The following is a 23,655-nucleotide window of genomic DNA, read 5'->3' on the forward strand; positions in this document are numbered from 1 at the left end:
AGAGAGAAGGAAGAAAGATAGAGGATGAACAGAGGGAGGCAGGAAGGAGAAAGCAAAGGAATTTAGTAAATAGAAATAGAAAAGAACCTTTTACCCTGTTGATACATAGGCAAACAGACAAAGCAAAGATTATCCTTAATAGAGAAAAATTAAAAGTTCTCTTTTAAAGATCATAAGCAAGACAAAGACATTGTAGTGAGACATCCAGATAGCACAGTGAGACAAAAGGGGAAAGAGCATAGGGGATTGGAAAGCAAAAAGAAAACATTATGATTCACAAATAATATGACTCCCAGGTGGCAAAGTGGAGAGAAACTACAGACAAATATTTGAATCTGTGTAAAATTATTTATAAGAGCTCAGCCAGGTTATGATATATAAAGTTTATATATAAAATTCTAATTTAGTGTAGCAACAAAATCTATAAAGCAGCTATAAATACTATGGAATACCTCTAAAAGCAGATGCATGACTACTTATTGAACTGTTATAGGAGCTCAGATTATTACAATAAGGTAAGATTATTACAATAAGGTAAGATAATTACAATAGTAATTAATAAAATATTTGAGGGAGCGATGTGGCAATATCCAGTAAAATTAAAGATTATGTACATACAAGAACCATTAATCAACTGCTAGTTATATGAACTAGGGAAACAATTCTATATGTGCGCAAAAACACTAGTAAGTACACTCACTGAAAATGTTTTTAATAACAGCAAAAAAGAAAAATAAAACACTGTATTTCTACATAATTTATTATAAGTGAAATATAAAGCAGTTAAAATGTGTGAACAAAGACACATGTATTTATACACTTACAAAACAACTTAAAACATGAAAATCAATAGTCAATATTATTTAGGGAAAAATATACCTATACCAACACACACACACACACGCACCCAAATGATAAATGCCAAATTCTGTGGTTATATAGCAGGAATGAGGAAGTACAATTAAGATCGCTTGCACAGGGTTATTTATTTAATCACATTTCTTGACAGTATATTGCTGGGTCTTGCTTGTTTTACCCAGTTGAAAATATGTGTTTTAAATGTACAATTAAAATCATTTTATTTAATGTAATTATCGATATGTTTGCATTTATATCCATCATCCTACAATTTATTTTCTATTTGTCTCATCTGCTCTTACCTCATCTTCTTTGTTCCTTTTTACTTGCTTCTTTGGGATTAATTGAGCAATTTTTAGTATTTTATTCCATCTTCACTTTTATTAGTCATTCCTCTGTTTTACATTTTTAGCAGTTACTAGAATTTATAATACATATTATGTAATCTTTCATAATCTATCTTCAAATAATATTATACTACTCTACATATTATATAAGATCTTGCAACAGTAAACTTCCAATCTCAACCCTCTATCCTTTGGGATATTATTGTCATATATTTCACATCTAGGTTTTTATCAATATAAACCATTGATAATATTTTTGCAGTAAAGAGTCAACATATCTTTTTCAAAACCTTAAAAATGATAAAAATGCCTTTTGTATTTACCTACATATTTACTATTTCCAATATTCTTTGTTCCTTGTGTGATGTTTCATTTTCCTTTTTTCTGAAGAAGTCCATTAACATTACTTGCAGTGCAAGTCTTTGGGCAACAAATTCTCTCAGTTTTTGTTTAGAGACAAAAACTTTTATTTTGTCTTTAATTTTTGAAGAATATTTTTCCTCAAATAGAATTCTAGGGTTCTAGGGTCACAACTATTCTTACAGTACTTGAAAGCTAACACTCCTTTGTCTACCGACTGGGATAGTTTTGTGGAACAGTCTTCAAACTTATCTTTAGGTTTACCTTTTTATATTTTAAAATTTTTAATTGAGATATATATATATATTCGAGGTGTACAACATGATTGGATATATGTACACAATTTGTAATGATTATTACAATCAAATTAACTAACACATCCATCACCAACCATTTTAAATTTGTCTTTAGTTTATATTCCTCACCCATACTTGCTACTTTCAATGATTTTTGCATTATTGTTTCCACCAATTTAATTTTGATGTGCTTTGGTGTCTGTCTGTCTACTTTTATACTGGTCAGGCTTCTCTGAGCTTCTTAGATGTATCGTTTTGTAATTTTCATCAAATTTGGAAAAACTTCTGACATGATTTCTTGAAATACTTTTTCTTTCTTCCCCTGCCCCTGCCACTATTCTGAGACTACATCTACACATATATGAGACCATGTATTGTCTCATAACTAATGGAGGCACTGTTAATTTTTGTTGAGAGGGGCAATTATTTACTCTGCCTTTCATTTTGGGTCAATGTTACTGCAATATCTTCAAGCACACTGAACTTGTCTTCTGCAGTGTCCTATCTGCTGTTAATACCATAAAGTGAAATTTGTAACTCAAAAATTATACTTTTCACCACTAGAAGTTCCTTTGATTCTTTCTAATATCTTCTATTTTCCTCTTATGTTAAGGTTTTTCTTTAAATATTTAAAAATATAATAACTGATTACATTTTTTGCTGGTAGTTCTACCAAATCTATCATTTATACATCTATTTCTATTGACTGTTTTTCTCTTGGTTATAAATCACACTTTCCTGCTCTGTGGCATGACTAGTAATTTTTACCAGATAATGGAACTGCAACTGTTACATTGTTTAATGTCTAAATGTTATTTTATTCTTTTAAAACATTTGGGGCTTTTTGTTGAGAGGAGAAAGAGAGTTAAAATCAGTATGCTCAGGTTTTATTTAAGTTTTTTCTAGGTTGCATCTAAGCAACCTTTAATCTAGGGATAGATCAGCCTACTTCTAAAACATTATCCCCAATGGGGTCTCAACTAAATGCCCTGGTTGATTATGAAGACATGCCATTCTGAGTGGTCCAAACCTTAATATCTCCCCACTCTGTGTGAGCTCACAGAATTGTTTTATTTGTGAATTTGAGAGAAGCAAAGGGGATAGAATGGCTTGAGCCAGCAGGGTAAACAGCAGCTCCACACAGCCAAAATGCCTACCCAATGACTCCATAAGGCAGGAAGACTCCCAGCTTCATGGATGTCAGAGACATGAAGGGATATCAGAGAAGGAAAGAAGCCACGCTGGCTTTGCCCAGGAAGGTAAGCAATGGCTCCACACAAACAAAAAGCTCACCCTATAACCTCCCCAGGCAAAGAGATGCCCTCCTCCACAGATCTCAGAGAAGCAAAGGGGCTATACCTATTTGACCTGGGAAGGCAAGCAGTGTGGCTCAACGCAGCCAACAAACCCACCCTACAACCCTACTCAGGCAGAGAGATTCCCACCTCTATGCATTCGGGAGAAATGTAGGCACTAGTCCTGCTTGATCCGAGAGGTCAAACAGCCACTCAATTCAGCCTAATGCCCATCCCAGTGTACCACACCCAGAGGGAAGCAAACCCTTATCATGCATTTCTAAGGAGCATAGCCTCAGGTCCCACCTGTCCAGAGCAGCAACTCCACCTAACCTTGCAGCCTGCACCCTTGCCCAACTGCAGATCCCAAATAGCAGAATTACCCAGCCAACGAATATGTCTTATATCTGGGCTGACCAGAAGCCGCTGCAGTACCCAGCCAGCAGCTCCACCTAATAGGAGAGCCTGGTCAGTGGTCTCACCAGTCAGCAGAACCCAGAGAGTAGCATTATCTGACATTACAGCAAAGGTAGTGGCCCAGCCAACTAGAGAATACATAAATTCTCTTCAGGGTCATCACCAGCTGACCCTTCATGAATCACAGGCTAGACAAAATAATGAAATTCTATCCTTGTCAAAGAACTCCTGTAAATGTGAGAAGCGAGGGCTGTCTTCTCAAATGTACAGACCTATCAATAATCACCTTAAATGTAAATGGATTAAATTCTCCCATTAAAAGACTTAGAGTTGCTGAATAGATTTAATCAAAAAAAAAAAAAAAAAAAAAAAGACCCAACTGCATACTGTCTGCAAGAGAATCACTTCACTGTCAGGGACACAAACAAACTGATAGTGAAGTAACACAAAAAGATATTGCATGCAAATGGAAAGCAAACGAGAGTGGAGTAGCTATGCTTATATCAAATAAAATAGACTTTAAATTTTAAAACCATAAAAGAGACAAAGAAGGTCATTATATAATAATAAATGGGCTTTTCCAGCAAAAGGATGTAATGTTTGTAAATATATATGCACCAAACATTGGAGCACCCAAATAAATAAAGCAAATATTAGTAGATATAAAGAGAGAAATTGACTCCAACACAATAATAGTACAGGACTTCAACACACCACTTACAGTAATGGACAGATTATGCAGACAGAAAACTAACAAAGAAACATTGAATTTAAGCTGCACTCTAGGCCAAAAGAACCTAACAGATGTTTACAGAATATTCCAACCAACTGCTGAAGAATATACATTCTACTCAACTGCACATGGAACATTTCCCAGGATAGATCACATGTTAGACCACAAAACTAGTCTTAATAAATTTAAGAAAACTAAAATAATATCAAGTATCTTTCTGACCACAATGGTATAAAACTAGAAATCAATAACAAGAAGAACTTTAGAAACTTTACAAATACATAGAAATTGAACAACATCCTTCTGAAAAATGAATGGGTCAATGAAGAAATTAAAAGGGAAATTTATTTATTATTTATTTATTTATTTTGAGACAGAGTCTCATTCTGTCACCCAGGCTGAAGTCCCGTGGTGTGATCTTGGCTGACTGCAACCTCCGCCTCCTAGGTTCAAGCAATTTTCCTGGCTCAGCCTCCTAAGTAGCTGAGATGACAGGTGCCTGCCACCATACCCAGCTAATTTTTGTATTTTAGTGGAGTATTTATTTTGTATTTTAGCCTCCCTGTTGGCCAGGCTGGTCTTGAACTTCTGACCTCAGGTGATCTGCCCACCTTGGCTTCCCAAAGCTCTGGGATTACAGGCATGAGCCACTGCACCCAGCCAAAAGGGAAATTTAAAAATTTATTGAGACAAATAAAAACACAACACATCGAAACCTATGAGATACAGCAAAAGCAGTTCTAAGAGACAAGTTTAGAGCAATAAATGCCAGCATCAAAAAAGTAGATCTCAAATAAACAACATAACATTGCACCTCAAGGAACTAGAAAAATGAAAAAATGAAACTTATATCAATAGAAAGAAGGAAATAAAAATCAGAGCAGAAATAAATAAAACAGAAACTAAAAAAATACAAAAAGTCAACAAATGAAGAGTTAGTTGTTTTTTGCAAAGAGAAACAAAATTAACAAACTCTTAGCCAAACTACATTTTAAAAAAAGAGAAAAGACTCAAATAAATTAATGATGGAAAAGAAGGCATTGCACTGAAATCACAAAAATGCAAAAGGTCACAAGAGATAATTATGAACAAGTGTATGACAACAAATTGGATAATGTAGAAGAAATGGATAAGCTCCTAGAAACATGCAACCTACCAAGATTGAATCATGAAGAAATAGAAAATCTGAACAGAACAATAATAATTAACCAGCTTAAATTAGTAATAGAGCCTCTCATCAATGAAAATCCCAGGGCATGATAGCTTCCCTGTTGAATTCTACCAAACATTTAATAAAGAACTAATACTAATTTTACTAAAATTATTCCAAACAATTGAAGAGGAGGGAATACTTCCAAACTCATTCCACGAGGCCATAATTACTCTGATAATGCAATCAGACAAGGATGGAACAAAAAAACAAAACTACTCTGATGATTATAGATGCAAAAATCCTCAACAAAATACTAGGAAGAGCCCATATAATTAATTATGATCAAGTGAGATTCACCCCAGGATGCAAGGATGGTTCAACGTATGCAAATCAATAAATATTATACATCACATTAACAGAATGAATGACAAAATCCACATGATCTTTTCAACAGATGCAGAAAAAGCATTTGACAAAATTCAACATCCCCTTATGATAAAAACTCTCAACAAATTAGATATAGAAGGTATGCACCTCAACACAATCAAGGCCGTATGTGACAAACCCACAGCTAATATACTGAATGTGGAAAAGTTGAAAGCTTTCCTATAAGATCTGGAATAAGACAAGGATGCTCACTTTTACCACTTCTATTCAACATTGTACTGGAAGTCCTAGCCAGAGAAATTGGGCAAGAGAAAGAATTAAAAGGCCTCCAACTTGGAAAGGAATAATTTAAATTGTGCCCATTTGCAGATGTCATTATCCTATATGGAGAATATACTAAAGATTCCACTAGAGCTGCAGGATTTGAATTCAACATACAGAAGTCAGTAGTATTTCTTCTTTTTTTTAGACAGAGTATAGCGCTGTTGCCCATGCTGGAGTTCAGTGGCACAATCTTGGCTCACTACAACCTCTGCCTCTGGGGTTTGAGCAGTTCTCCTACCTCAGCCTCTCAAGTAGCTGGGATTAAAGGTGCCTGCCACCACACCAAGCTAATTTTTTGTATTTTAGTAAAGACAGAGCTTCACCATGTTGCTCAGGCTGGTTGAACTCCTGAGGTCAGGCAGTCTGCTTGCCTCAGCCTTCCAAAGTGCTAGGATTACAAGCATAAGCCACTATGCTTGGCTGACAAAAATCAGTGGTATTTATATATACTAAAAGCAAACTATCTAAAAATGAAATAAGGACAACAATCCTATTTACAATAGCTAAAAAAAAAAAATGGGACACTTAGTAATAAATTTAACCAAGGAGGTGAAAACACTGCAGTGAAAACTATTTTTAAAAACTGATTAAAAAATTGAAGACATACATAAATGGAAAAGTATTCCATGTTTATTAATTGAAAGAATCACTATTGTAAAAAGTCTATATTACTCAAAATCATCTACAGATTCAATGCAATTCCTGTCAAAATCCCGATGACATTCTTCATAGAAGTAGAAAAAAACTGTCTTAAAATTCATATGGACCCAGAAAACACCCTGAATAGCCAAAGCAATTTTGAGTAAAAAAAGAACAAAGCTAGAGGCCTCACATTACCTGACTTTCAAATACACTATGAAGCTACAGTAACCAAAACAGCATGGCATTGGCATAAAAACAGACAGAGAGACAATGAAACAGAATAGTGAACCCTAAAATAAATCCATACACTTACAGCCAACTGATGTTCAACAAAGGTGCCAAGAACACAGAATAGAAAAAGGGCAGTCTCTTCAATAAATGGTTCTGGGAAAAGTGGACATCCACATACAGAAGAATGAAGCTAGATTCCTATCTCTTGCCATATACAAAAATTAAATCAAAATGAATTAAAGGCTTAAATGTAAGACCCGAAACAATAAAACTGCTGGGAGAAAACAGGGAAAACACTATATTGGACACACATTGGAATGAGCAAGGATTTTTTTGGGTAAGATCCCAAAAGTGCAGGCAACAAAAGCAAAAAATAGACGAATGGGATTCTGCTAGAAGTTTTTTAGAAGAAGAAAAAGCAGAGGAAACAAGCAGTAGAGTAAAGAGAGAACCTACAGAACGGAAGAAAATATTTGTAAACTACGCATCTGTTAATATCCAGACTATATTAGGAAGTTGATCAACTCAATACAAAAAAAACCCCAAATAATCCCATTTTGAAAATGTGCAAAAGACCTGAATAGGCATTTCTCAAAGGAAGACATACAAATGGCCAACAGTTATATGAAAATGTCATTAATCATTAGGAAAATGCAAATCAAAACAACAAGACAGCAACTTACACCTGTTAAAATGGCTATTATCAAAAAGATAATTAAAAAGTAACAAATGGTGTGCATGTGGAGAAAAGGAAAACTCTTACACACTGTCGTGAGAATGTAAATTAGTACAGCCATTATGGAAAAGAGTATGAAGGTTCCTCAAAAAAAAAAAAAATAGAACTACTATATGATCCAGCAATCCTACTGTTGTTTATATATTCAAAAACAAATAAAATCAGTTTGTCAAAGAGGTATCAGCACTCCAATGTTTATAACAGTACTATTCACAATAGCCAAGAGATGAAATCAACCAAAGTGTCTATAAACAAATAAGTGGATAAATAAAATGAAGCATATATATAGAATGAAATACTATCCAGCCATAAAAAAGAATGAAATCCTGGCACTCATGGCAACATAGATAAATCTTGAGGACACTATGCTATGAGAAATAAGCCAGGCACAGGAAGACAGCTACAGCATGATCTCACTTACATGTGGAATCTAAAGAAGTTGATCTCATAAAAGTAGAAGGCAGAACGGTGGTCAACAGAGGCTAGCAAGGGAAAAGGAGGAGGGTACAGGTAAATTTTGGTTAACAGTACACAGTTACAGTTAGAAGGAATAAATTCTGGTGTTCTATTGTAGATTAGGATAACTAAGGTTAACAATATTGTATTGCATATTTTAAAATAGATAGACAAGAGAATTTTGAATGTTTTCACCACAAAGAAATGATAAATATATAAGGTGATGGATATGCTGGCTAAATGCCCTGATTTGATTTTGCACAATGTATACATGTATTAAAACATCTTACTGTACCCTATAAATATGTATATTTATTATATCTTAATAAAACAAAGTTAATAAAAAAATTAAATAGATAATGAGTGCTAACTGTGGTGTAGGTACTGTCAAAGGCATATTTACATATGATAAATAATTTTTAAAGAAGCTGGCCAGATGCAATCATTACCCATTATCCTATGTTGGGCCCAATTTATGTATCTCACCCAACTCACTACATACTGGACTTTCAGTCACTTGCCCAATGGACAGCACTGGCCATTACCTTCAACTCATTTTCCAACACCACTGATTGATGTGGCTTCCTCTGTAGTGAAGATGAAGGCACAGCCCTATCACCACTTTCACAGCTACAGCAGTATCTACACCCTGACGCATGGAAACTCAGTTCCTCCTGCCACCTCCAGATTCCAGTGAAGCCACAAAGCATATGGTGTAGGATCTAACTTCCCCAACAACCGCCTACTGGGGTCAGGGGACATAATCTGAAAGTATAGGGACAGTAACATACCATAAGGTGAGCTTTGACCAATGTGAAATGAGAGATAGGAAGATGTTGGCAGATAAATTATTTTTCTTCCTCAATCTAACTGACTTGTCCTGTATGGCCTGTCTGGAGATGCTTCACAAGACTAAGCAAGAGTCGATGTGTTTGCTCGTGCAGCCGTGGACAGCTTAGTGACCAACTTACATTTGTTTTTTCCTCCTTATGTACCATATAGGTATGTATATAGATACATATTTGTTCAAAGATCATATGCACGTGCAGGCATGGATATTCATTCTAGTTTTAGCATGTGCCCCAAGAGGTAGCTATATGTATTCAATTTAGGATATAAAATACAGTTAATTATCAATTAAGTTATTTTAAAAAGTACTAAAACACGTCCAGAAAAAAAGCAGCATTTCTAATTAAAAATAGAAGCAAAGAATAGAAAATAAAAAGAAAAATATATATCTTAAATAATATAACTAAGAACTAAAAATAAAGTTACTTTCCCAGTGAAAATATGCTCTGGGCAGAAAAAAAATGACTAAAATATCAAAATGGAAAATTAGAAAGTGGTCTATTTAATAACAAAGGCTAAGCCTTAATGGAAGTCTACTACATTTCCTAGGATACTTTGATGATATATAGAAAATAATGAGCAAATTATTTCTCAAGTGTGATATATCTAGGAAATAGATCAGTGAAACAAAAAGAGTAATATCACAGCATACAAACAGAAAATTCACATATAGACGGAAAAAATCACAGTTTACATTGCATTCATGTTTAAAATCAAACATCATTTTTTCACATTTTGAAGATTTCCCCCCCTAAATATGGAAAGAAAAACAAGCCAGAGCTTTAATATAATATTTTTTTCCAACCTGGAACAGCTGCAAAAAACAAATCTTGCTGGAGATAAGCTTGGTTATAAATATCAACATTCCCTTTAAATAAGGGAGTCCAGTTTTCATACCATCTGCCTCTTTCTAAAAGGGAAAAAGTATGAAAATCATAAACCAGGACATTCCCTTTCAAATAAGGCATTTAAAAATGAATGTAATAAAAAGGCTATGAACTACTCTGAACCCCTATCTTTAAAATTGCCCTATTTAGCTCAGATCAGTAAACGGGATTTTTTGAAAGCAAACAACTTTTATTCAATGAATAAACTGCCTAAAGCAATTAATATTTTTAAGTGTTGTTTTCTAATTTTTTCACATTAGTAGCCATAATAATAATCTCTGATTGAACCATATTTTTCCTTTATGTGTCATACTCTCTACCATTTTTTTTTATTTTTTATTTTATTTTACTTTTTTTTTGAGACGGAGTCTCGCTCTGTCGCCCAGGCTGGAGTACAGTGGTGCAATCTCGGCTCACTGCAAGCTCCGCCTCCCGGGTTCACGCCATTCTCCTGCCTCAGCCTCAGAGTAGCTGGGACCGCAGGCGCCCGCCACCACGCCCGGCTAATTTTTTGTTTTTGTATTTTTAGTAGAGACGGGGTTGCACCATGTTAGCCAGGATGGTCTCGATCTCCTGACTTCGTGATCCGCTCGCCTTGGCCTCCCAAAGTGCTGGGATTACAGGCGTGAGCCACCGCCCCCGGCTCATTTATTTTTTAACTACATGTGTCACCTCTACTTTTTCTAAAAGGTTTTTAGAGCCTATTCTAAAGACCTCCATGTTATCTCTGACAGTACAAAAATCTAGTTATTAAGAGACTGGACTTTTCTTTTAATACAGATTCTATCCTCTGCAAAAATCCTTCCTATGCCTCTCTCAACAGTGTTTATATATATATGTACACTTAAGTTTGGACTTTATCTTAAAGCCTTCTTTCGTGGCCGGGCGCGGTGGCTCACGCCTGTAATCCCAGCAGTTTGGGAGGCTGAGGTGAGTGGATCACCTGAGGTCAGGAATTCGAGACCAACCTGGCCAATATGGGGAAACCCTGTCTCTACTAAAAATGCAAAAAATTAGCTAGGCAGGGTGGTGGACGCCTGTAATCCCAGCTACTCGGGAGGCTGAGGCAGGAGAATCACTTGAACACAGGAGGCAGAGGTTGCAGTGAGCTGAGATTGCGCCATTGGATTCTAGCCCAGGCAGTAAGAGTGAAACTCCGCCTCAGGAAAAAAAAAAAAAAAAAAAAAAGCCTTCTTTTTTCTTTTGCCCTTCACTATTCTTCATTCTTTAATCCTTGTGATTGAACATTTAATTTTTTCACTGTACCACATCATTACTATTTCAATAATGAAGCCCATAAACTACATCCATTACTTAATTCTTTAAAATATTCACAAGAAAGAATTAATACAAGATGGTTTACCAAATAGAGCAGTCCAGAGGGTTATAATGGTTACATCTAACGTAAAGGAATATTAAATATAATAACACTGAGATGACTTGAGGGACGGTAGAAGAAAAATAAGACAGGAAAAAAATGGCGTCTTCTATTTTAAAAATATATGTGTTTAGTCAATTCCCTGAATTACAATGATAGGATTCTGAAAGGCTACTGAAACAAATGCACATAGGGAGCCCTGACATAATTAATTCTCCTTTTCATATTCATTCTCTCCCTTATTCTTTTTCTCATACACATAAAAACACACCCATATACTGCAGACAAAAAGAACAAAACTGAATTTTTAATCATGAGCATTTGTAATAAAGGCACAAAGATTATGCTTAAATTTGTCCTTCATAGGAAAAATACATCCTAGGACCACTTTTTTATTTTTTAATTCACTTTTATTCTGTTTTAGCTATGGACCACCTAGGTCTGTAATTACAGAAAACAAAGTTGCTCTACAAATGGCAAATGACATTTAATTGCTTACTTGGAATGCTGCATCTTCAGTAAACAGGAAGGAGAGAGAGAAATTTCGCCACAGTAATGGTCAACAACATTTAATCTCTAAGTATTTAAAACAAATGATCATTTTACAGCAATCAATATTTCTTCCTTTTCATGATTAATGTAGATATTATGAAATGAAATGAACAATGAGATTATCATTTCATTGCAACAATGAATTCATTGCAACAATATGATTATCAATATCATATCATTGCAACAGAAAAGTTGTTTTACCTTATACCTATCAGCTAGTTTAAAATATTTAAAAGTTTTTTTCATATTAAATTTAGTCCACTGTTTATTTCCTCACTTCCCTGAACAAGAATGAAGGGATCTTTGTTTTGTACACTGAAGAATCTCAAACAATAAGGACAATGTCTGCACATAGTATATACTCAGTAGACATTTTTGAGTAAATATTCTCCAAAAGACAATTATGTTAATTTGAAACTTACATATTTGATGTTTAATTATTGTAAACTTAATTGAAAATGCTTTGAGTTTTCAAATATAAGCAATTGTTAAGTTTAGCCCAATGCTGCCTCCTTATATATTCTAAATTTGACCTAATGGTTTCTCTGTGCACAGTAAACTGTAACCTTTCCATGTGTAAACAGACTGCAACCGACTTTTGTGCCAATCACTGAGTTTTGGCCAAAGGTGGCCAACTGTTCAAACCAGGCTCAAATGAGGCAAACACCAAGCTGTAACCAATCTGGCTGTTTCTGAACCTAATTTCTGTTTCCTGTTACATAACTTTCCTTTTTCTGTCCATAAATCTTCCACCACGTGGTTATGCTAATCTCTCTCTGAGCCTATTCTGGCCTGGGAGGCTTCCTGATTAGAGAATTATTCTTTGCTCAATTAAACTTGTTAAATTTAATTTGTCTAAGTTTTTTCTTTTAATGCTATATTTTATGAGAATCTGAGCCTGATAAAGGGTAGGTTAACTCTTCCCTACTTGTTTCCTTTCTGATTTTGATCCTTTTTGGTGATTAACTAAGATAGGCTTATTTTCCATTTTCAAAATAGGTACAGTAAGAATACCTATCTCACATGGCTATGTTGTAATGGTTAAATTAAATAGTTAATTTATATTAAGTGCTTCTCAGTAAGTGCTCAATAAATGTTATCATCATCATTACATGATGCTGATGTAATCAATTACTATTGAGGTAGTATGCAGTCAAGGAAGAAAAAGAAAGAAAGAAGGAAGAAAGAAAGGAAGGAAAGGGAAGGAAAGAAAGAAAGAAAAGAGGAGGAAGGAAGGAAGGGAGGGAGGGAGGGAGGGAGGAATGAAGGAATGAAGGAAGGAAGGAAAGAAGGAAGGAAGGAAAGAAAAAAGAAAAAAATATAAACTTGATGATCTCACATTCATTTTTGAGCTCCATTTATTTAAGATTCTTAGGATATAAGAATGCTCTCAGAATACACTAAGCCTATATCAACTTAATTACATATACAATGTACAATTTCTGGTATTATTTGATCTTTTAAATATCTTCTATCATCAGCTAAGTGGCTTCTACAAAAGTATCTTTGGATAACTTTTAAAATGCCAAATTATGTATGCTATCTTATTGTTCACACATGTTTGAAACTCTGGATTAGTAGAGTAACAGTTACATTTAGAAAGTAAATTTTTTATATACACTAGTTTCTCCTGAGGAGAGACCTTTTTAAGAACAGAGTGCTGTGGTGTATTTCAAAATGGTTCTTTTTCCCCTCCCCCAGGGATTTTTGTCAGATATTTACTGTGAGAACCTAGCCTCACAATATGTATGTATTTACATACTTAGTGCATGTACGTATGTACATACAAAAGGCTTACACACTAGTCCCCATTTTTAAAGCTGGCAACTTAATCTCTAATCGTTGTAGAAATTTGCAAATTATCCTTCAGTCTAAGAAAAAATTTCTCAGGTAGACACTTCCACAATTCTTTATTCTGTATTCTCTTCCGGAGTTGTAAACTTCTTGATGTTTTTTCTACTAAGTCTGTAAGTCACAATTCCTTTCATATATCCACTACATGCATTGTGCAGGTTAATACTGTTCCTCTTACTAGAGCAATAGCCTGACTTTAGATAAAACTGGTTCTGCCGTAAAAGTCTCAAACCTTTAATTTCCCATGATAAGTTTAGCATCTCAAATATTTAAAGTAACCCTAGGTCTAACACATAATAGCAAACAAGAAACACAATTTTAGAAAAGCCCTCATAGTACATTCCAACGAATATCTTCCAAAACCTTTAAGAAAATTTCCATAAATATTCTACTTTTCTATTTTCTTTTTGAATATTAAACTTTAGTATAACATTATATAGGTCTCCCTCTATAGCCATCAGGGATTGGTTCCAGGACTCCTGTGGAAACCAAAATCCACAGGTGCTGGAATCCTTTACATAAAATGGTGTAGCATTTGCATTAACCTATGTTGTACATTCTCCTGTATTCTTAAATCATCTTTAGATTATGTATAACTTTTAACACAATGTAAAAGCTATGTAGACAATTGTTTTACTGTATTTTTCTGTTATTTTTTATTGTTGTATGGCTAATTTTATTGTTTTTTTTTTTATCCTGAGTATTTTGATCTGCAATTGCCTGAATTCATGGATGCAAAACCCCTTGATATGGAGGGTCAACTGAAAATTTTTACTAAAAAATCAATCATCCAAAAAATCTATCATAGGCTTCCAGTTTCCATTTCTGTATGTAAGGAGCTTAGAAGTCACCACTCCATCCCTTTTCCAAGTAAAAAGTTAAACAGACTGAAAAATCAGCACCCTTTTTGGATTCTTAAGAAAAATGAGGACACAGAGCACAATTCTGACTCTCAAGGTTGGAGAAATAGGCAAATGCAGAGAGTCACAGCTTACCAGACAGAAACCCGTGAGAGGAAAGCATCACAGGAACCAGTGCTGTGGTAGAAAAACCTGAACTGTAATTGACAAATTGCTAGAGGCTCAGGATGAAAAAGTCTGCATGAAAAACTCTAGGGGAACCAAGACAGAGAAGGACTCCCACACTCTGAGAGTTTTACCCCCAGGAGCTCGACTAGCTTCTCACAGTAAATACCTGAGAAAAATCCCAGTGGGAGGGGAAAAGGAACCATTTTGAAATACACTAAAGCACTCTGTCATTCTTAACAAGATCTGTCCTCAGGAGAAACTAGTTAATCCAAGGCTAACTTCCTGGGTACTGTCAGAGCCTAACTGATCTGGGGAAAGGAAAACCCCCAACTCTAGCCGACTCTAGCTTTCCATGTGGAGGAAGAGAAATACTCAACTCCAGGCGTCCCATCTTCACTAAAGGTGGGGAAAAACTGAGAAACACATGTGAAGTTCACAGTCCAAAAGCCAATGCTCACTAAATGACTAAGACCTAATAATAGGACTACAGAGTGTACCACATAGCTCCATACTTTACCACCATGTTGCTAGAGGCCTATTTACAGCAGTTCCTTTTACCCAGTACATCATATCTGGCTATCAAGAAAAAATTACAAGGCATACTAAAAGGGGAAAAAAAAACCACAATCTGAAGAGATACGCAAGCATCAGAACCAGATATGGCAGGGATGTTGAAATTATCAAACTGGAAACTTAAAATAAATATGATTAATATGCCAAGGGCTCTAATGGATAAAGTAGACACCATGCAATAACAGATGGAGAATGTAAGCAAAGAGATGGAAATCTTAAGAAGGAACCAAAAGAAATGCTGGTGATCAAAATCACAATAGCAGAAATGAAGAGTGCCTTTGATGAGCTTATTCATAGATTGAACACTAGCTGAGGAAAGATCTCTAAGCTTGAGGTAAATCAATAGAAACCGCCAAAACCAGAAAACAAAGATAAAACACACACACACACACACACACACACACACACACACACACACACACAGAGAGACAGAGAGAGAGAACAGAATACCCAAAGATTGTGGTACAACTCTAAAAGGTATAACATATGCATAGTGGGACTATCAGAAGATGAAGAAAAAGAGATAAGAACAGAAGAAATATTTGAAACAATAATGACTGAGAATAAATGTCAGACACCAAACCATAAATCCAAGAAGCTCAAAGAACACCAAAAAGGATAAATGTCAAAAAAAACTATACCTAGGTGTATCATCTGAAAATGCTTTTAAATATCTTTTGTCTGGACATCTTACACTCCTTCAAATCAGTACAAAGGTATGACAGTCATTAAATCAACTCATTAATCTTACAATTCCCCTTTCCCTCTGGATAGAAAGCAATACTGCACTTCATAGTTCCCCATTCAAAATTTAGCAATTTGCTTTGACCAACGAAACTCTAAATGCCATTGCATAACAAGCCACACTCCCTTCCCACTGCTGCAGTGATCATGAAAGTATATTTGGATAAAATCTTCAATATCTTGGGTCCAGAACCATCCTACCAACTCATTTTGGATATGCAGTCTGTGTGTTGTGTTAAGACATTGAAATTTGGGCTTGCTTGTTTCTACAGCATAACCTGAGCTCCTCTGACTGATACAAAGGGTTACTTTTCCCCAGAAGCCTTTCATAAGTACAACATAGTCTGATTTAAATGCTACTTCTCCAAGTGATGACAGCATTCTATTCACACTTTTATTATAACACAATACTATGGTAAAATGGCTGCTGGAATTATCCATTTCCTTTGTTAAACTATACTCCTGAAGGTAGGAACTGTTAATGCCTAGCTCATAGTAAGTAGTTAAAACACATTTACTGGATTCATTGATCATTCATACATTCACTCATCAAGGGCCAGGGGCCACTCCGGTTACCAGAGATAGAGTGAAAACAGAGCAAACCAAAATTCCTGCCTTCATATGCCTTATATTCTTATGAAGGATAATGATAATAAGCAAGACAAATAAGTGTAAACATATAGTTTAATAGAGAGTGATAAAAATTATAGAGCAAAGAAAGAATATAAAGCTTTGGATGGTCATCAGGTAAGACTCTATTTAGAAGGTGAACTTTTAATAACGACCAAAAGAAAAGTAAGGAAATTGGTCATACAATTGCTATATATGGATGAAGAGCAATTCAGTAGAAAAAATAGCAAGTGCAAAAATTCTGAGATGAGAAAATGCCTGGCATGTTCAGAGAACAAAAAGGGAGGCAGTATGCCCAGGGCAAGAGAATGACGATGAGCAGAGTTAGACATGAAATTAGAGAAGTAACAAAGGTTCAAGTACTGTAGAGACATTTAGAACAGTTTAAAAGCTTTATTTAGATTTGATGTTGAGTAAAATGGAGAGCTATTCAAAGGCTTTGAGTAGAGTGAGGAGTGGGAAAGAACAGTAAGCGATGAGGTCAGAGATAAACACAGGCCCATATTCTTCCATTTTATGTCATATTTCCTCTCTCCACAATACATGAGAAAAATGGATGTATCAATTTACTAAGAAATATTGCTGAGTAAATGATATTTTATGATGATATTAATCTGTTTATTACTTAATATGCAGGAACAGTGACTAAAACCAATAAATAATTACCAAAATATTGCAATATACCAAAGTATAATAATATACTGAACATCAAGACAGACCAAGCATTTAATGTAGCAACAAATCTTTAATAGACAATTGATAATACTAAACATTTAACAAATAAATCAGTTATAAATGTATACCTTTATAAATGTTACTTCATTTATTTGGATTTGCTGAAATATCACAAAATAAATACAAGTAAAAACATTTCCTTATTGTAATACTGCCTTCCATAAGAAAAACCTATGCTTGGAACCCAGGTTCATTGCCAGAAGAAAACAACCCAAAGCAATAAGTACAAAGTAAAAGAAAACAAACCACAAATCAAAACACCTTTTGCAAAATGTTAAATCAAATAAACACACCTTGAGTTGTGTCTTTGATGCTGCCAAGTCTAAACTCTGGAGAGCTGCCAAGGGGTAAGATGTTTCCAAAGCCAAGGTCTTTAGTTAGGTAGCAGTGCTTGCATTCCTGGCAAATTCAATTCCAAATACCAAAAATAATATTCTTGGTGATTTTTCTTACTGAAATCCAAAACAAAGTATATAGAAATAGTAAATGGATGATCTCCAGTTCCCTGATTGTCCACAAATTTAAATCACAGGGAAATCATTTCCAAAAGGTGTTTCTTGGTTTGCTAACTCTGTTATTTATTCAATCTGAATACATTTCTATGCCAAATATAATTGGAAAATGTTGCATATTATGCCCCATTTTAACAAGGCACATTTTCATATTATTATGAAGTCTCTGAGAAGTACTGTAACAGAAGAATCTATTTAAATTTATGTGACCCAGTGTGTCTTAAACAATTATTTGAAAAGTAGCAGGAGATGCTTCCACTGTTTTCTAAAGTCAAGCATAAATGTAAGATACTGATATAAAATTATTTTCTGTTATTTTAATTTGCACAAGGTTGACTTTAAAAACAATTATATTTATTCAGTCATAAATGTTTAAGTGTATGTTACTTTCTAAATGCACATTTTAAAAACAACATGGAATAATAAGCAGGTAATGCATGATTTATTCATTTTTGTTCAGTGAATACTTACCGAATACCTATTAAATGCCAGGCAATGAACTTATGTCAGTTTTACACTGCAATTGCTCTCATATGGATAAGAGTATAAAATTTAAATATTTCCAAACTGGGGTCTAGTAATAATACCAACTCAAAATTTAACCCCAACTATTTGGGAACACAAGCTTTACTTTACTAATTCTAATGAGATAATTAAAAATAGCAATTTTTGGGTTACTTTTAAATAGTGTTAACAATACAAGTCAAGAGTAATAATATGAAAGAATAATCCTTTTTAACAAAGGTGCTACAAAATAATACAGTTGGACCCTTCCTCACACCAAACACAAAATTTAATTCAAGATGAAACACAGAACTAAATGCAAAGACTAAAACTATAAAACATTTAAAGGAAAACGTAGGAATAAAACTTTATTACTTTGAGTTTGAAAATAGTCTCTTAGATACAACACGAAAAGCACAAGCAATAAAATAAAAAACAGACAAATTGAACTCCATTAAAATAAAAATTTTATGCTTTAAAGAACATGACCAAAAAAGTGCAGACAGTCCACAGAATAGAAGAAAATACTTGCACACCATATATATAATAAAAGTCTTAGATTCAGAATATATAAAGAACTCTCACAACTCAACATAAAAGATCAAATAATACAATTTTTAAATGGGCAAAGTATTTGAACAATTTTCCAGAGAAGACATACAAATTGCCAAAAAGCACATGAAAAGATGCTCAACATCATTAGTCATTAGGAAAATCCAAATAAAAACCACAATGAGATACCATTTTACTCCTAGTAGGATGGCTATTTTAAAAAAATGCAAGTGGAGATAAGGAATGTGGAGAAATTGGAATCTTCATACATTGCTGGTAGAAATGTAAAATGATACAGCCACACTTTGAAAAGTTTGGCAGCTCCTCAAAAATCCAAACACAGAGTTACCACGTGACCAGCAATTTTACTCTTAGGTATATATCCAAGAAAAATGAAAACATCTCCACACAGAAACTTATATACGAATGTTCATAGCAGCATTATTCTAACAGACAAAAAGTAGAAATAACTCATGATGAACAGGTATATAAATGTGGTATATATCTATATGGTGGAATATTAAAAAGAATGAAATATTGATAATGCTGCAACATGGATGAACTTGTAAACATGTATCTAAGTGAAAGAAGTCAGTCACAAAAGTCCACTTAATACATAACTTCTATTGTTCCCTTTATATGAAATGTCCAGAATGGGAAGGTCAATAGAGAAAGAAAATAGATTAGTGGTTGCTTAAGGGGGCAGAGGCAGAAGGGATGGGAACTGACATAATGGGTACAGAATTTCTATTTGAGATAATGAAAATATTCTGAAATTAGATAGTTGCACAATATTGGGAATATTCTAAAAACTCCTGAGTTATACACTTTAAAATGATAAACTTTATGATTGTGAAATATAGCTCAATAAAGCTGTTATTAAAATACAAGTGTCATAAAAATACAACTCTACAGTCCTTATCTAAAATGTTTGGGCCAGATACGTCTTGAATGATTTTAGATTATAAAAATGTAATAAATCTCATCTACCATAATTACCACTCCTCAAAGGATGTGGGGGAGGCACATTAATACTTCATAGAAAAATCTTATGCCAATTAATTACCTAAATAGTCCCATGTCATTTCAAGTCTGTTTTTTGTCTCAATTAAGTTTGTAAAAAACTTGACAAAGTTTAATTTTCAAGAACTTTTGGATTTTGAAAATGCAAGTGATGGGTGTTGGGAGCCTTATTAATGATGATTGTTAATATTAGTAATAATAGCAGCTATGCATTTGTTGACTGGCAACTACTGTGGCAAACACTGCAGTAAGCACACCACATATCACAAATTTTCATAACATTTCTGTATGACAGGTACAATTTCCCAACTGAGGAAATTGAGTTTCCTAATGATTAACTGACTTGCCCAAGCATGCAAAGTTCACAGGGAAAGGAGCAGAGATTAGAACTCAAATCTATCTGATTATAGAGCTTACTCTCTTTCCTCTATGTATTAGAGTATGTTCAGACCACTCACCAGAACTACAGACTCTACCTCTGTAAAATGGAGTAAGAGCCTTTTTACGTATACATACATGTATACATAAGCATATATACATTATGTAAGTATGTATATAAATATACATATGCATGTATGTATACATAAAATTAATGTATGTACATAAAATATATGTATATTTATGTATACATACACACACAGATACACATATATACACATATATATGTGAAGTAAGAATGAAATGAAGTATTTTTATGAAAATGTGTCAAATATAAAGGTCTACGTAAATATGAGACAATATCATCTGAGTAACTATTTTCATTATATATCTAAATCAAGGTTCAAAGGGGATATGTTTTCAGTTAAATTTTACAAAGGCATTCCAAACAAACATATTAATTTTATTAGAAGAAATGCAAAGCATTAATTTAAACATTGGTTTTAAATATCTAAGCAAAGAAAATCTAAATATATTCAAGTGGTCTATAACTAAACTTCTATCATCTCAAACTTTCATAAAGTTTTTATAAGCCATATATAAAAGTGGTGCAGTATGCAAGCATATACATTATGTTTTGTCTTTAAGCAGTTCTATCTACTCAGGAGAAGCCAGAACAGATTACATTTTTACTTTATAAGTAACTTCTTAATATTCTAAAAATGTTTAATTATTTACATTTATTTAACAGCCTGCTCACATAAGTTTACCTACCACGTAAGTTCCTAGGGTAACTAGGGGATTGTTTATATATTCCCCCTTAAAGGAAAACCTATGTATACCTCAATACAACTTTTATTCCATGAAAGTATAATCATAGAATTAAAGAATTTTAGAAAGTGTGGTACAGTATTTGAAAAAGCTTCAGAACCATTTCAAAATACCAATTTGATCATGTTGCTCTCCATTTGAAAACCTGAAATGGATCCTCATTGCCTCCAAGATGCAGATAGTTTTGCATGTCATATAAGAGCTTCCTCAGCCTTTGCCAGCAGGTTCATACTGCCTCAACTCTAGCCACTTTTCTCTAGATTAGGCCCCAATCACTAAACTTCTTTTGATTTTCCAATCACAAGAACCCATTGACAGCTTAATAGCTTTACAAATCTTGTTATACTTATTTCAATGTTGCTCAGCCCTAGCCTTGTCTAACTTGAATTCATAGGCACCCTTCAAGACCCCATTTCAATCAATTACGTACTTTCTCTGTACAATTCACCTATACCTGCTGGACAAATCTTTGGTTATCTGATTGATATGTAACTCACTTATTAAATATTGTACATACTTATCTCTATAAACATCTAGAATTTTGGCATATAATAGTATCCATTATTTCTTATTATAATATTGAGATATTACCTGATTTTCATCTTTGGAAATAAAACTGTAAAATATTTACATGAATTTTGTTTCATTTATGGAATAGAGATGGAAAAGAGAAGATGTAGATTATAAAATGCAAATAATAATAGATTCCTGAGGTTAACCTTAACCCATATAAGACCAAAGAGACGCTGGGGTAAGTCGAACACTGAAGGGCAAAAATTGAATAAATCTGAGTCCCTTGAACTGAAAAGGAAAGTACACTATGGCTTACAATTCAGGTCAGGAGTTGGAAAACTTCTTCTGCTTTCTAGATACAAATATTATAGGTTTTGGATGTCAAGAGGGAAAATCAAATTATAACAATGTGACTATGATTTTAGTGTGCTGAGATGCAGAGCAAGGCAATGTAAGTGCCTCATGTGCACCTCTGTGGCAATTATACAACTCTGCTGTATTGTATTGTACTGTAAAAGCAGCCATAGACAACATGTAAACAAATTAGTGTGATTGTTTTCTAATAAAACTTTATAAACAATTAAATTTGCATTTTACATAATTTCCACATGTCCACATTATCCTTTTGATTTTTTTCAACCTTTGAAATATGTACAAACCATTACAAGTTCACGGATCATAGGATACACAAGGTGAGCCAGATCTGGCTTGCTGGTCATAGTTTGCTAATCAATGGTTTGGGGATACTTTTTAATCTATTCATACTCTTGGATTATCAGGTTTCCTCTCTGGCATAAATGAGTCAGAAGTTCACAAAATTTTATTTAAATCTAGGTCGTTCTTATTGAATTAACTGTGTAGTATATATCTTCTCATGCAAACAATGTTTTATATTAGCAGTCAATTTTTAGCTATATTTAACAAAATTATTTAAAGCCTGGGGTATACCATCAGTTATATACATGCATACACACACACACACACACACACACACACACACACACACACACACAAAATGGCTTTTGTGTTGATATTGCATTATCTCATAATAAGCTGGTATCTTAGGGTCTTTTCCTCAAAAGGAAACATGAAGTAGTTTAGATTCCTTTATACAGATGCTCCTCAACTTACCGTGGGTCAAAAATATCTTAAATGGAAAATGCATTTAATACCCCAATAAACCCATAGTAAAATTGAAATATTGTGAATCAAACCATCTTAAGTCCAGATGCTTTTCAACTTATGATAGGGTTACATACCAATAAACCCATCATGAAGTTGAAAAACCATAAGTCAAACCATCGTAAATCAGGGACGGACTGTATACGTAAGAGTGGTTTTCTGTTGCCATCATACAAGAATTACAAACTGCCTGGGAATGTTTTTTAACTATAAACATGTTGCTCTGTTGTTTTCTGGCATTTCGTACTACAGAAAAGAAGTCTGAGGCCAGCCTAATAACATGGTTTTTTCTTTTCTTTCTTGATATGGAAAACATTTATTTTCTTTATCATCATAATTTGACAATTTTGTGATTTTTGTATCTCTTTAAGTTGTCATGCCTTACATAAAAAAGGCCCTTTCTTCCTTCATAGGTCTTTTTCAGCTCAGGAAAGTTTTCTCTCCTATTTATTTTTAAAATTATTTTTCTTTCAAATGCTCTGTTCTCTTCTTCAGGAACAACTATTTGTCTATCTATCTATCTATCTATCTATCTATCTTCTTGTCTCTTTTTCAGAGACTCCAAATACCCACACAGTGGACTCTATTATTTATTCTCCATATATCATCCTTTTATGATTTCCAATTTTTTAACTAAAATAACCTCTCAAATCTATTCTCTACACTGACTAAACTTTGTACAACGACATCAATTC

At 34.0% G+C, this 23,655-nt stretch overlaps 1 protein-coding gene across 12 annotated transcripts in view; it reads right to left on the reverse strand.

Moving 5' to 3' along the window:
- TRIQK (triple QxxK/R motif containing) overlaps positions 1-23,655 on the reverse strand; it is a 79,414-nt gene that overhangs the window by 53,027 nt on the left and 2,732 nt on the right. For 9 of the 12 annotated variants that reach the window (XM_009243925.4, XM_009243926.4, XM_054560836.2 and 6 more), the window contains one exon: positions 17,759-17,917. The exons of 2 other annotated variants lie outside the window; for them this stretch is intronic. The gene's annotated coding sequence lies outside the window, so the exon portion shown is untranslated. 12 annotated transcript variants of the gene reach the window in all.

Source organism: Pongo abelii, chromosome 7 (genome assembly GCF_028885655.2).
Source record: "Pongo abelii isolate AG06213 chromosome 7, NHGRI_mPonAbe1-v2.0_pri, whole genome shotgun sequence".
Lineage (NCBI taxonomy): Eukaryota > Metazoa > Chordata > Mammalia > Primates > Hominidae > Pongo > Pongo abelii.